This window comes from Arachis hypogaea, chromosome 18 (assembly GCF_003086295.3).
Source record: "Arachis hypogaea cultivar Tifrunner chromosome 18, arahy.Tifrunner.gnm2.J5K5, whole genome shotgun sequence".
Classification (NCBI taxonomy): domain Eukaryota; kingdom Viridiplantae; phylum Streptophyta; class Magnoliopsida; order Fabales; family Fabaceae; genus Arachis; species Arachis hypogaea.
The window spans coordinates 18,687,226-18,700,668 of NC_092053.1; the positions used below are offsets into that span (position 1 = coordinate 18,687,226).

A 13,443-nucleotide genomic window follows, 5' to 3' on the forward strand; every position below is an offset into this window, starting at 1 on the left:
CTAAGATCTAAAAGGTGTTCTTCAATGTTCTTCACCACACTCAAAGTGTTCTTCGTGTTCTTCGTATATTCTCCAAATTCTTTCTCTGTTTTTACCTGTTTTTCAGTCTTTTCAGCAACCGATTTTTACCAAAATTCAAAATAAATTTCCAGCCACTAAAACCCCATCTTTTCTACATGATTTTAACACAAATTGAACCTCAATTTAAGATCTAGGGTTTTGTTTTCCAGCAGCCACAAGAACACACATTCATAGCTTGAATTTCATCAAATTTCATCAAATTTTCACCAAAATTTCAACAAGAATTACTCATACAAACAATCAATTTCAAGCACAGCCAAATCATATCATAATCACACAACTCAAACACAATCAATCAAGATTAAATTCGTCAATCCCTACCTGGTTTTGCTGCTCCTAATTCGGTTAAACTTTCAGGTGGTCCTTAAGCACTTTTTCCTCCTAAATCACATCAAGAACAACTTTAAATCCAAAAACTCTCAACTGACCAAATCTCACTCAGTATGTTAGGAAGAGATATCTCACCTTAGACTTGCTAGAAATTCACGTTTCTTTGCCCTCAAGTCAAGTTAAGCATGATTCCTAAGGAAGAACATCAAGAAAACACATGTTTTGCATGGTTTTCCTTGAAAACCGAATTGAAATGGGAGGGTGATGAGCGGATAATTTATACGCTTTTTGGCATTATTTTTAGTATGTTTTTAGTAGGATCTAGTTACTTTTAGGGATGTTTTTATTAGTTTTTATGTTAAATTCACATTTCTGGATTTTACTATGAGTTTGTGTGTTTTTCTGTGATTTCAGGTATTTTCTGGCTGAAATTGAGGGACTTGAGCAAAAATCAGATTCAGAGGTTGAAGAAGGACTGCTGATGCTGTTGGATTCTGACCTCCCTGCACTCAAAGTGAATTTTCTGGAGCTACATAACTCAAAATGGCGCGCTTCCAATTGCGTTGGAAAGTAGACATCCCGGGCTTTCCAGCAATATATAATAGTCAATACTTTGGTCGAGTTTAGACGATGCAAAAGGTCGTTGAACGCCAGTTCTATGCTGTAGTCTGGAGTTAAACGCCAGAAACACGTCACAAACCAGAGTTGAACGCCAGAAACACATTACAAACTGGCATTCAACTCCAAGAATGACCTCTCCACGTGTAAACTTCAAGCTCAGCCCAAGCACACACCAAGTGGGCCCCGAAAGTGGATTTATGCATCAATTACTTACTTCTGTAAACCCTAGTTGCTAGTTTAGTATAAATAGAACTTTTTACTATTGTATTTAGGATCATCTTTGATCAGTTTTATGCTATCTTAGACTTTCATGGGGGCTGGCCATTCGGCCATGCCTGGACCATTATCACTTATGTATTTTCAAACGGTAGAGTTTCTGCACTCCATAGATTAAGGTGTGGAGCTCTGCTGTTCCTCATGATTTAATGCAAAGTACTATTGTTTTTCTATTCAATTCAACTTATTCCGCTTCTAAGATATCCATTCGTTCCCAAGAACATGATGAATGTGATGATTATGTGACGCTCATCATCATTCTCACTCATGAACGCGTGCCTGACAAACACTTTTGTTTTACATGCAAACAAGCTAGAATGAATATCTCTTAGATATCTAATACAGGGGACCGAGTCCGAGTTATTAGTATCTTCGTGGTATAAGTTAGAACCCATAGATGGCTATTCCTGAGATCCGGAAAGTCTAAACCTTGTCTGTGGTATTCCGAGTAGGATCTGGGAAGGGATGGCTATGACGAACTTCAAACTCGCAAGTGCTGGGCGTAGTGACAGACGCAAAAGGAGGGTAAATCCTATTCCAGTATGATCGAGAACCTCTAGATGATTAGCCATGCCGTGACAGAGCATTTGGACCTTTTTCACAAGAGAGGATGGGATGTAGCCATTGACAACGGTGATGCCCTTACAAAAAGCTTGCCATGGAAAGGGATAAGACTGATTGAATGAAGACAGCGGGAAGGCAGAGATTTAGAGGAACGAAAGCATCTCTATACGCTTATCTGAAATTCTCACCAATGATATACATAAGTATTTCTATCTTTATTTTCTGTGTATTTATTATTATTATTTCGAAAACTCCATAACCATTTGATATCCGCCTGACTGAGATTTACAAGATGACCATAGCTTGCTTCATACCAACAATCTCCGTGGGATCAACCCTTAATCACGTAAGGTTTTATTACTTGGACGACCCAGTGCACTTGCTGGTTAGTTGTGCGAAGTTGTGAAGTTATGTCTGAACCATGGTATTGTGCACAAGTTTTTGGCGCCGTTGCCGGAGATTGTTCGAGTTTGGACAACTGACGGTTCATCTTGTTGCTCAGATTAGGTAATTTTCTTTTTCGTTTTATTTTCAAAAAAAAAAATTTGTTTTCAAAAATCTTTCAAAAAAAAATAAATAAATTATTCTATGGCTTCAAAATTTTAAGAATGAATTCTAGTGTTTCATGAAGCATGTTGAAGCCTGGCTGGCTGTAAAGCCATGTGTAAATTCTTTTGGACTGAGGCTTCCAAACCATCAGCATAGAGGCAAGTTAATTTGATGACTTAGCTGATGAATGTCTGATTTACATGCTGAAGCTTGGCTGACCATTGGCCATGTCTAGTGTTTTGGACCGGAGCTTTCATTGAAAGCTTGGCTGGCTAGTGAGCCATGTCTAATTCCTGGACTGGAGCTTTAGACTAACAATGCAAGATTCCTGGAATTCATATTAAGAATTTTGGAATCCTTATTTTTCTTTTTCAAATAATTTTCGAAAAATACCAAAAAAATTCATAAAATCATAAAATCAAAAATATTTTGTGTATCTTGTTTGAGTCTTGAGTCAAATTTTAAGTTTGGGGTCAATTGCATACTCATCTTGCATTTTTCGAAAATTGCATTCATGCATTGCATTCATCATGATCTTCAAGTTGTTCTTGATAAACCTTCTTGATTGATCTTCATATTATATTGTTTTATGTTGTATGGTGTTTTTCATATGCATTCTTGCATTCATATTGTCTAAGCATTAAAAATTTCTAAGTTTGGTGCCTTGCATGTTCTTCTTTTCTTAAAAATTTTTCAAAAATAAGTTCTTGATGTTCATCTTGACATTCATAGTGTTCTTGCATGCATCACATGTTTAGATCCAAAATTTTCATGCATTGCATCATTTTCATGTTTTTCTCTTTCATCATAAAAAAATTTAAAAATCAAAAAAATAATCTTCCCCTTTTTCTTCTCATAAATTCGAAAATTTGAGTTGACTTTTTCAAAACTTTTTTTAAAATTTAGTTGTTTCTTATGAGTCGAATCAAATTTTCAATTTAAAAATCTTATCTTTTTCAAAATCTTTTTTTCAAAAATCATATCTTTTTCAATTTTCTCATTTATTTTCAAAAATTTTAAAAATATTTTTCAAAAATCTTTTTCTTAATTTTATTTCATAATTCTCGAAAATATCATCAAAAATTAATGTTTTGATTCAAAAATTTCAAGTTTGTTACTTGCTTGTTAAGAAAGATTCAAACTTTAAGTTTTAGAATCATATCTTGTGATTACTTGTGAGTCAAGTCATTAATTTTGATTTTTAAAATCAAATCTTTTTCAAAACTAATTTCAATCATATCTTTTAAAAAATATCTTTTTATCCTATCTTTTTCAAATATCTTTTCTAACTTCTTATCTTCTTATCTTTTCAAAATTGAATTTCAAATTTTTTTCAACTAACTAATTGACTTTTTGTTTGTTTCTTATCTTTTTCAAAACTGCCCAACTAACTTTTTACCTTTAATTTTCGAAAATTCCTTCCCTCTTTTTCAAAATTTCTTTTTAATTAACTAATTATTTTAATTTTATTTCATTCCTAATTTTTGAAAATTACTAACCTTTTTCAAAAACTATTTTCGAAATTTAACTTTAAATTTTAATTTTTAATTTTCGAAAATCCTTTCACCTCTCATCTCCTTTTATTTATTTATTCATCTACTAACACTTCTCCTCACCCAAAATTCGAACCCCTTCTTCTCCTCTGAGTTCGAATTCTTCTCTTCTTCATTCTTAATCTTCTTCTCTTCTACTCACACATGGGAACCTCTATACTGTGGTAAAAAGGATCCCTATTATTATTTTCTGTTCCCTTCTTTTTCATATGAGCAGGAGCAAGGACAAGAACATTCTTGTTGAAGTAGATCCTGAACCTGAAAGGACTCTGAAAAGGAAACTAAGAGAAATTAAAATACAGTAATCCAGAGACAACCTTACAAGAATTTTCGAACAAGAAGAGGAGATGGCAGCCGAAATTAATAATAATGCAAGGAGGATGCTTGGTGACTTTACTGCACCTAATTCCAATTTACATGGAAGAAGCATCTCCATCCCTACCATTGGAGTAAACAATTTTGAGCTTAAACCTCAATTAGTTTCTCTGATGCAACAAAACTGCAAGTTTCATGGACTTCCATCTGAAGATCCCTTTTAGTTCTTAACTGAATTCTTGCAAATCTGTGATACTGTTAAAACTAATGGAGTAGATCCTGAAGTCTACAGGATCATGCTTTTCCCGTTTGCTGTAAGAGACAGAGCTAGAATATGGTTGGACTCTCAACCTAAGGATAGCCTGAACTCTTGGGATAAGCTGGTCAAGGTTTTCTTAGCCAAGTTCTTTCCTCCTCAAAAGCTTAGTAAGCTTAGAGTGGATGTTCAAACCTTCAGACAGAAAGAAGGTGAATCCCTCTATGAAGCTTGGGAGAGATACAAGGAACTGACCAAAAAGTGTCCTTCTGACATGCTTTCAGAATGGACCATCCTAAATATATTCTATGATGGTCTATCTGAATTAGCTAAGATGTCATTGGATACTTCTGCAGGTGGATCCATTCACCTAAAGAAAACACCTGCAGAAGCTCAAGAACTCATTGACATGGTTGATAACAACCAGTTCATGTACACTTCTAAGAGAAATCCTGTGAGTAATGGGACCCTCAGAAGAAGGGAGTTCTTGAAATTGATACTCTAAATGCCATATTGGCTCAGAATAAAATATTGACTCAGCAAGTCAATATGATTTCTCAAAGTCTGAATGGAATGCAAGCTGCATCTAATAGTACTCAAGAGGCATCTTCTGAAGAAGAAGCTTATGATCCTGAGAACCCTGCAATAGCAGAAGTAAATTATATGGGTGAACCTTACGGACACACTTATAATCCATCATGGAGAAATCACTCAAATCTCTCATGGAAGGATCAACAAAAGCCTCAGCAAGGCTTTAATAATGGTGGAAGAAACAGGTTTAGCAATAGCAAGCCTTTTCCATCATCCACTCAGCAACAGACAGAGAACTCTGGACAAAGTACCTCTAATCTAGCAAATTTAGTCTCTGATCTATCTAAGGCCACTCTGAGTTTCATGAATGAAACAAGGTCCTCCATTAGAAATTTGGAGGCACAAGTGGGCCAGCTGAGTAAGAAGATCACTGAAACCCCTCCTAGTGCTCTCCCAAGCAATACAGAAGAAAATCCAAAAGGAGAGTGCAAGGCTATTGATATAACCATCATGGCCGAATCCAAGAAGGAAGGAGAGGACGTGAATTCCAAAGAGGAAGACCTCCTGGGACGTCTATTGATCAACAAGGAGTTTCCCTTTGAGGAACCAAAGGACTCTGAGGCTCATCTAGAGACCATAGAGATTCCATTAAACCTCCTTACGCCCTTCTTGAGCTCTGATGAGTATTCCTCTTCTGAAGAGAATGAGGATGTTACTGAAGAGCAAGTTGCCAAGTTTCTTGGTGCAATCATGAAGCTGAATGCCAATTTATTTGGTAATGAGACTTGGGGAGATGAACCTCCCCTGTTCACCAATGAACTAAATGCGTTGGATCAACTGAGATTGCCTCAGAAGAAACAGGATCCTGGAAAGTTCCTAATACCTTGTACCATAGGCACCATAACCTTTGAGAAGGCTCTATGTGACCTTGGGTCAGGAATAAACCTCATGCCACTCTCTGTAATGGAGAAACTGGGAATCTTTGAGGTACAAGCTGCTAAAATCTCATTAGAGATGGCAGACAATTCTAGAAAATAGGCTTATGGACAAGTAGAGGACATGTAAGTAAAGGTTGCAGGCCTTTACATCCCTACTGATTTTATAATCCTAGATACTGGGAAGGATGAGGATGAATCCATCATCCTTGGAAGACCCTTCCTAGCCACAGTAAGAGCTGTGATTGATGTTAACAGAGGTGAACTAGTCCTTCAATTGAATGGGGACTCCCTTGAGTTTGAAACTCAAGGACATCCTTCTGTAAACATGAAAAAGAGGCACAGTAAGCTTCTCTCAAAACAGAGTCAACCAGAGCCCCCACAGTCAAACTCTAAGTTTGGTGTTGGGAGGCCACAACCAAACTCTAAGTTTGGTGTTGAACTCCCATATCCAAACTCTAAGTTTGGTGTTGGGGAGTCTCAACAATGCTCTGAACATCTGTAAGGCTCCATGAGAGCCCACTGTCAAGCTATTGACATTAAAGAAGTGCTTGTTGGGAGGCAACCCAATTTTTATTTATCTAATTTTATTTTTATTTTTGTTGTTCTTTCATGTTTTATTAGGTTCATGATCATGTGGAGTCACAAAATAAATAGAAAAAATCAAAAACAGAATCAAAAACAGCAGAAGAAAAATCACACCCTGGAGGAAGGACTTACTGGCGTTTAAACGCCAGTAAGGAGCATCTGGCTGGCGTTCAACGCCAGAACAGAGCATGGATCTGGCATTGAATGCCCAAAACAAGCAGCATCCTGGTGTTCAGATGCCAGAAATGCACACTGAGGAAAGCTGGCGCTGAACGCCAGAAACAAGCATAGAACTAGCGTTCAACGCCAGAAACATGCTGCATCTGTGCGCTGAACGCCCAGAACAAGCACCAATTCGGCGTTTAAACGCCAGAATTGCATGCAAAGGCATTTTACATGCCTAATTGGTGCAGGGATGCAATTCCTTGACACCTCAGGATCTGTGGACCCCACAGGATCATCTCAGCATTTGTGGACCCCATAGGATCCCCACCTACCTCCACTCATACTCTTCCCTCTTCTCAATGTTCATCATCTCTTCCCAATAAACACCTTTCCCCAAAACCCTTCACCAATCACCTCAAGATCTCTTCCCTATTACCTATTCACCACCTACATCCACCCACTCTTCCCCATAAACCTACTTTATACACCCCACCTACCTTCAAAATTCAAAATCACTTTCCCACCCAAATCCACCCTAAATGGCCGAACCTAACCCCTCTCCATTCACTATATAAACCCCTCCATTCTTCTTCAATTTCACACAACACAACCCCCTCCTCCTCTTCTTGGCCAAAACATATCTCTCTCTCCCTCTCCTCCATTTCTTCTTCTTCTTCATCTATTCTTTCTTTTCTTGCTCGAGGGCGAGCAATATTCTAAGTTTGGTGTGGTAAAAGCATAAAGCTTTTTGTTTTTCCATTACCATGGCACCTAAGACCGGAGAATCCTCTAGAAAAGGGAAAGGGAAGACAAAAGCTTCCATCAAGGGTCTATAGCTCAGTGGTAGAACATTTGACTGCCAATCAAGAGATCCCTGAGATACCTCAGGGGATACATTTTCCTCCACACAATTATTGGGAGCAACTAAGCGTGGAACATCAAGAGCACTCCATCATCCTTCATGAAATTAGAGAAGATCAAAGAGCAATGAGGGAGGAGCAACAAAGACAAGGAAGAGAAATAGAAGAGCTCAAGGACATCATTGGTTCCTCAAGAAGGAAACGTCACCATCACTAAGGTGGACTCATTCCTTGTTCTTAAATTTTCTGTTTCTCGTTTTCTTATGCTAAATGTTTATCTATGTTTGTGTCTTTATTACATGATCATTAGTGTCTAAGTGTCTATGCCTTAAAGTAGTGAATATGAATCCATCACCTCTCTTAAATGAAAAATGTTTTAATTCAAAAGAACAAGAAGTACATGAGTTTCAAATTTATCCTTGAATTTAGTTTAATTATTTTGATGTGGTGACAATACTTTTTGTTTTCTGAATGAATGCTTGAACAGTGCATATGTCTTTTGAAGTTGTTGTTTTAGAATGTTAAATATGTTGGCTCTTGAAAGAATGATGACAAGGAGACATGTTATTTGATAATCTGAAAAATCATAAAAATAATTTTTGAAGCAAGAAAAAGCAGTGAATACAAAAAAGTTTGCAGAAAAAAAATGGCAAAAAGAGAAAAAGAAAAAAAAAAGCAAGCAGAAAAGCCAAAAGCTCTTAAAACCAAAAGGCAAGAGCAAAAAGCCAATAACCCTTAAAACCAAAAGGCAAGGGTAATAAAAAGGATCCCAAGGCTTTGAGCATCAGTGGATAGGAGGGCCTAAAGGAATAAAATCCCGGCCTAAGCGGCTAAACCAAGCTGTCCCTAACCATGTGCTTGTGGCGTGAAGGTGTCAAGTGAAAACTTGAGACTGAGCGGTTAAAGTCAAGGTCCAAAGCAAAAGAAGAGTGTGCTTAAGAACCCTGGACACCTCTAATTGGGGACTTTAGCAAAGCTGAGTCACAATCTGAAAAGGTTCACCCAATTATATGTCTGTGGCATTTATGTATCCGGTGGTAATACTGGAAAACAAAGTGCTTAGGGCCACGACCAAGACTCATAAAGTAGCTGTGTTCAAGAATCAACATACTGAACTAGGAGAATCAATAACACTATCTGAACTCTGAGTTTCTATAGATGCCAATCATTCTGAACCTCAATGGATAAAGTGAGATGCCAAAACTATTCAAGAGGCAAAAAGCTACAAGTCCCGCTCATCTGATTGGAGCTATGTTTCATTGATAGTTTGGAATTTATAGTATATTCTTTTCTTTTTATCCTATTTGATTTTCAGTTGCTTGGGGACAAGCAACAATTTAAGTTTGGTGTTGTGATGAGTGGATAATTTATACGCTTTTTGGCATTGTTTTTAGTAGGATCTAGTTACTTTTAGGGATGTTTTTATTAGTTTTTATGTTAAATTCACATTTCTGGACTTTACTATGAGTTTGTGTGTTTTTCTATAATTTCAGGTATTTTCTGGCTGAAATAAAGGGCTTTGGTGTGTTAAAAATCTATTCTTGGAAGTGTTGAAGCCATGAGAGCTTATGAAAAAGTGATTTGGAAGTGCTCCGGGTTGAGCGGGAAAATCGGCTAAGGTATGGTCTTGGTTTCCTGTATCTAAAATGTAATGTGGTGTGAAAACTTAGGCTAGAGGCCCTAAGATAGGAATTAAATTGTTGATGTTGTTGAGTGGTTAAGATATACTGTGTGGTCATATATGTGATTATGAATATTGATGTTTTGATGGTATGATGCATGAGAGATATGCATGTTTTGATATATGCTTGATGATTGATTGAGGTTGAATTGTGGGTGAAACCATATTGATGGGGAGGGTGATATTGATTATATGTAATGAGGGTTGATTGGAAATAGTGTTGTTGGAAATTGGGATGAGGGAGAATACATGACATGAAAATGTGTTTGAAATTGAGTTATTTGATTGAAAGGGGTTAAAATGGTGGGATGGTATTTGTGATTTTGATAAAAACGTCAATGTATGAGTTGAGGAGGCTTGAGGTTAATTTTGGGTATGTTTTGGTTGGTTTTGAAAAGGGTTGAAATTGGTTTGTTTTGAAAATGGCACTTTGTGATTTTGTATGAAAATGTGGTTTTGGGCATATTTTGACGGAGCATAACTTAGACTCCAGATCCCCGATTTGTGCCAAACTTGTTTAGAAATAAAATTGGATCCGGGATGTTTATACCGTTCGAAGAACAGGTGAAAAATGATGTGAAACGGAGAAGTTATGCCCGTTGGGAGATTGGGTTTGAAACTGTAAATTCTACAGCTTTTTAACTTAGTAAATTTTTGGTAGAACGCACTCCGAGGCGTAGGCGTGGCCGACGCGCACGCGCCATTTTCAAAAGTTCACTATCCACGCATGCGCCTAGCCAACGCGTAAGCGTCGATGTGCTATTTCAATTGCCCAGCCAAATTTTCCGAGAGTTGTGCGGGAATTGCGTTGGTTTTGTGCGTGGGGCATGAAACGCACCCACGCATACGCGTGGCTTACGTGCAGGCGTCCCTTGGCTTTTCTCCCATCCATGCGTGCGCGTGGGCGACGCATATGCGTCGCTATACTTTTTGGCTTTCCACGCGTGCGCGTCGTGAGTGACGTGTACGCGTGACCTTGTTTTCACCGCCAAGGTTGATTTTAGAGTTTTCAAAGCCAAATTTCATACTTCTAAGCCTCCGATCTCACCCCTTATGTCTTAAATTATTATGATATGCCTAGCAATGGGAAGGAGCTAGGGAATGTGGTAACTTGTTGATGATTGGATTTTTGACGGTTTAGAATTTCACTAATGAAATCTCGTTGTAAAGTATAGTTTCTAAACCAAGCAATAATCCTTTCATACAAAAAGTTGTTTGTCACTAGTACAAACCCCTAAAATTTATAAACCGAAGTATTGGACCTCGGGTCGTTCTCCCTAGGAATTACAACAAAGTGTCTTGTTATTGGTTATGAGTTATTTTGGGGTTTTGGATAAGAAGCATGAAAAGTAAATGGCAATGAAAATAGACTAACAACTAGAAAAGGCTCTTGGCAAGGTATGAAAATTAGAAGTCCTATCCTAGTTATCCTTCTCAATTGTGATGAGAATTGTTCATTGCTTCCACTTAGTTAACCTCTAACCATGGAGGAAAGTCAAGTGGATGAATCAATTTGATTCCTCAAGTCCTAATTAACTCCTAAAGGAGAGACTAGCTTTAGAGGCATTCAAATCAATTAGCAATCTCTAACTATCAATCAAGAAAGGAATTAGATAACTCAAGAGTCACTAATCACTCTACCTAGGCCAAGAGGAGCAAAATCTATACAAAAATCCAACCAAGCATTTAATCAAACACTTGGAAGGCACAAAAAAAAAGTATAGTCAATCACAACAAGAATGAATTCTAACTACAATTGAATGTAAAGAATTAACAACAACAATCAAGGAAATCACAATTATCATGAATTACCTCAAATTGCATTATTAAAGGGGAATAAAAGAAACAACAATCTATCCAAAACAAAGTGAAGAATTACAAGAATTAAAGTACATAACTAGGGAGAGGAAGAGGAGAAGATTAAGAATTGGCAAAGGAGAATTGAATTAAGGCATGAATTAAACCTAGATCTAAGAAGGGATATTAACCTAAACCTAATCCTAACCCTAGAGAGAAGTGAGAGCTTCTCTCTCTAAAACTACTTTAAACTAAAGCTTGATGAAAACTAAACTATGACTAAGTGTCCTCTCTCCCCTTCAATCCTTGATCCTTTTATTCCCTTCTCTCAGCAATTGGCGCCAAAAATTGGGTTCAGAAACCCCTCAAAATTGCCAGGCACATGTTGCCTTAATGAAGTCATGTGCAGACATCGACGCGTGCGCACACGGTACGTGTGCGCGTCCCTGGCTGATTCCGCAATGTGACCGCGAGCGCCTTGTGCGCGTGCGCGTGCTTGGCCGTAATCAATTCCTTGGCTTTTTGTGCTTCTCTCCACTTGCATGCTTCCTTCCTTGCTTCTTTTGATCCATGCCTGGCCTATTTCAATCCTGGAATTACTAGCAAATACATCAAGGCCTCTTATGGAATCAAGGAGAAATCAAAATTCATCAAAATAAGGCCTAAAGAGCATGTTTTTACACCTAAGCACAAATACGGGAGAGATAACAAAACCATGCTAATTCATAGGTTAAATGCGAGAAAAGGTCATCAAAATACTCTAGATTCAATACAAGATAAATCCTAAAAATGGGGTTTATCACTTGTGAACAAAGAAAGGGGAGAATTAATGATCAACTATAATCAAAGATGATTGTATGAGATACGGATGATGGTGGTGGAAGTGCTTTATATGCCATGAGCTGAAGGGCTGTATTTGTTAATGAATTGGCTGGTTATGGATTGAATTATGAGTCAGATGGCTGGGATATTGCCAAATTATGGCTGAGCCATTATTGAATTATGGTTGAGTATGATTACATATATGCTTATTGAAAGAAATGTGAATGTTTCACTTTCACTATCTGAGATACGAGTTTCCCTGAGAGAAAGCAGTGGCTAGCCACCACGCGCTCCAGGTAGAGACTCGATACTCTGCTGAGCCTATGTCGTAAGTGTGGCCGGATACTGTGAAAGTTCCGGATGAGCTTGCCCCCATGAATATACACCAGTGAGGGTGTTGGATGACTCGAGTATAACTCGAGTTGGGGATACACGACAGAGGGACAGTCCAATGGTTAGCTACCAGGACTTGTCGGGTTAGCTTTATAATCGACAGATGAGACTCATCAGCCATTAGGACAGGCATACATCAGATGCATATTATGTGAATTGTTTGGAAGGCCTATTTGACTGCATATTACTTGCTAATTGTCTAAATGTCGTATCTGTTTCCTATTTGTATATCTCCTTGTCTGATATAATTGTGTTTGCCATATTATACTACTGCTGGCAGTTGGGAGGTCTGAAGGACATGGAAAGGGAAGTACTAGCTAGACTGAAGATCAATAGTCAGCTGCCATTTCTGGTTTAGTCTGTTTATAAGCTTTGATTTATCTGTTGGAAGTTCTACGATTGCCTTCGGCTTTCCCAGGATATTACATGTTAGATATATGGGAACTGTTACCATACTGAGAACCTCCGGTTCTCACCCATGCGGATTTTGTGGTTTTCAGATGCAGGACGTGAGGCTCCTCGCTGAAGCATGCTGGAGACTTCTGGATTAGTGAAGATCCTTGGTTCTCGAGACTTTATTTTGGTTTTATGTTTTCTCTTAGATACTTTTATCTCCACTGAATAATACATACTGTGTTGACCCCTTTTAGAGGTTGTCTTGGGGAACAAGTTTTGTAATTCGTCTTTTGGGTTTTCTTTGGGTTCCTTACTTTATATATATGTATATACGTATATGCTCGGACCGGTTATCTTTGCAACCGGATCTTGAGTTTTGATATTCGTGTTTTTGGCACTCTTATGTACATATTCTCGCGTTAGCTCATCCTTTATCCGTTACGTTATGTTATCGATCGGAGTGTTGCGCTTTTCAAGTTACGATTTTGTTTTACCCCTTTTTTCGAAGGCTTCTAGTTATAATCATTTTTCACACTACTATATGTACTAAATTTTATTTTAGATGTCGTAATACTTTGCCATCTCTATCTTATGACTTAAGCATAAGATTCTGTATGGTAGGGTGTTACATTTTGGTATCAGAGCAGTTCATTTCTGTAGAGCCTGAGGGACGGACTGACTATGTTTCTGTGCATTCTCTGTATGTGTGTTATGTGCTATTAGGATATCT

The 13,443-nt window shown here is 37.8% G+C and overlaps 1 non-coding gene across 1 annotated transcript; it reads right to left on the bottom strand.

Annotated features, from left to right (window-relative positions):
• Positions 1 to 4,717: 4,717 nt before the first annotated feature.
• LOC112774641 (small nucleolar RNA R71) lies at positions 4,718 to 4,825 on the bottom strand. Its single transcript, XR_003189116.1, has one exon. It is a non-coding gene; the product is annotated as a small nucleolar RNA R71 (small nucleolar RNA).
• Positions 4,826 to 13,443: the final 8,618 nt, after the last annotated feature.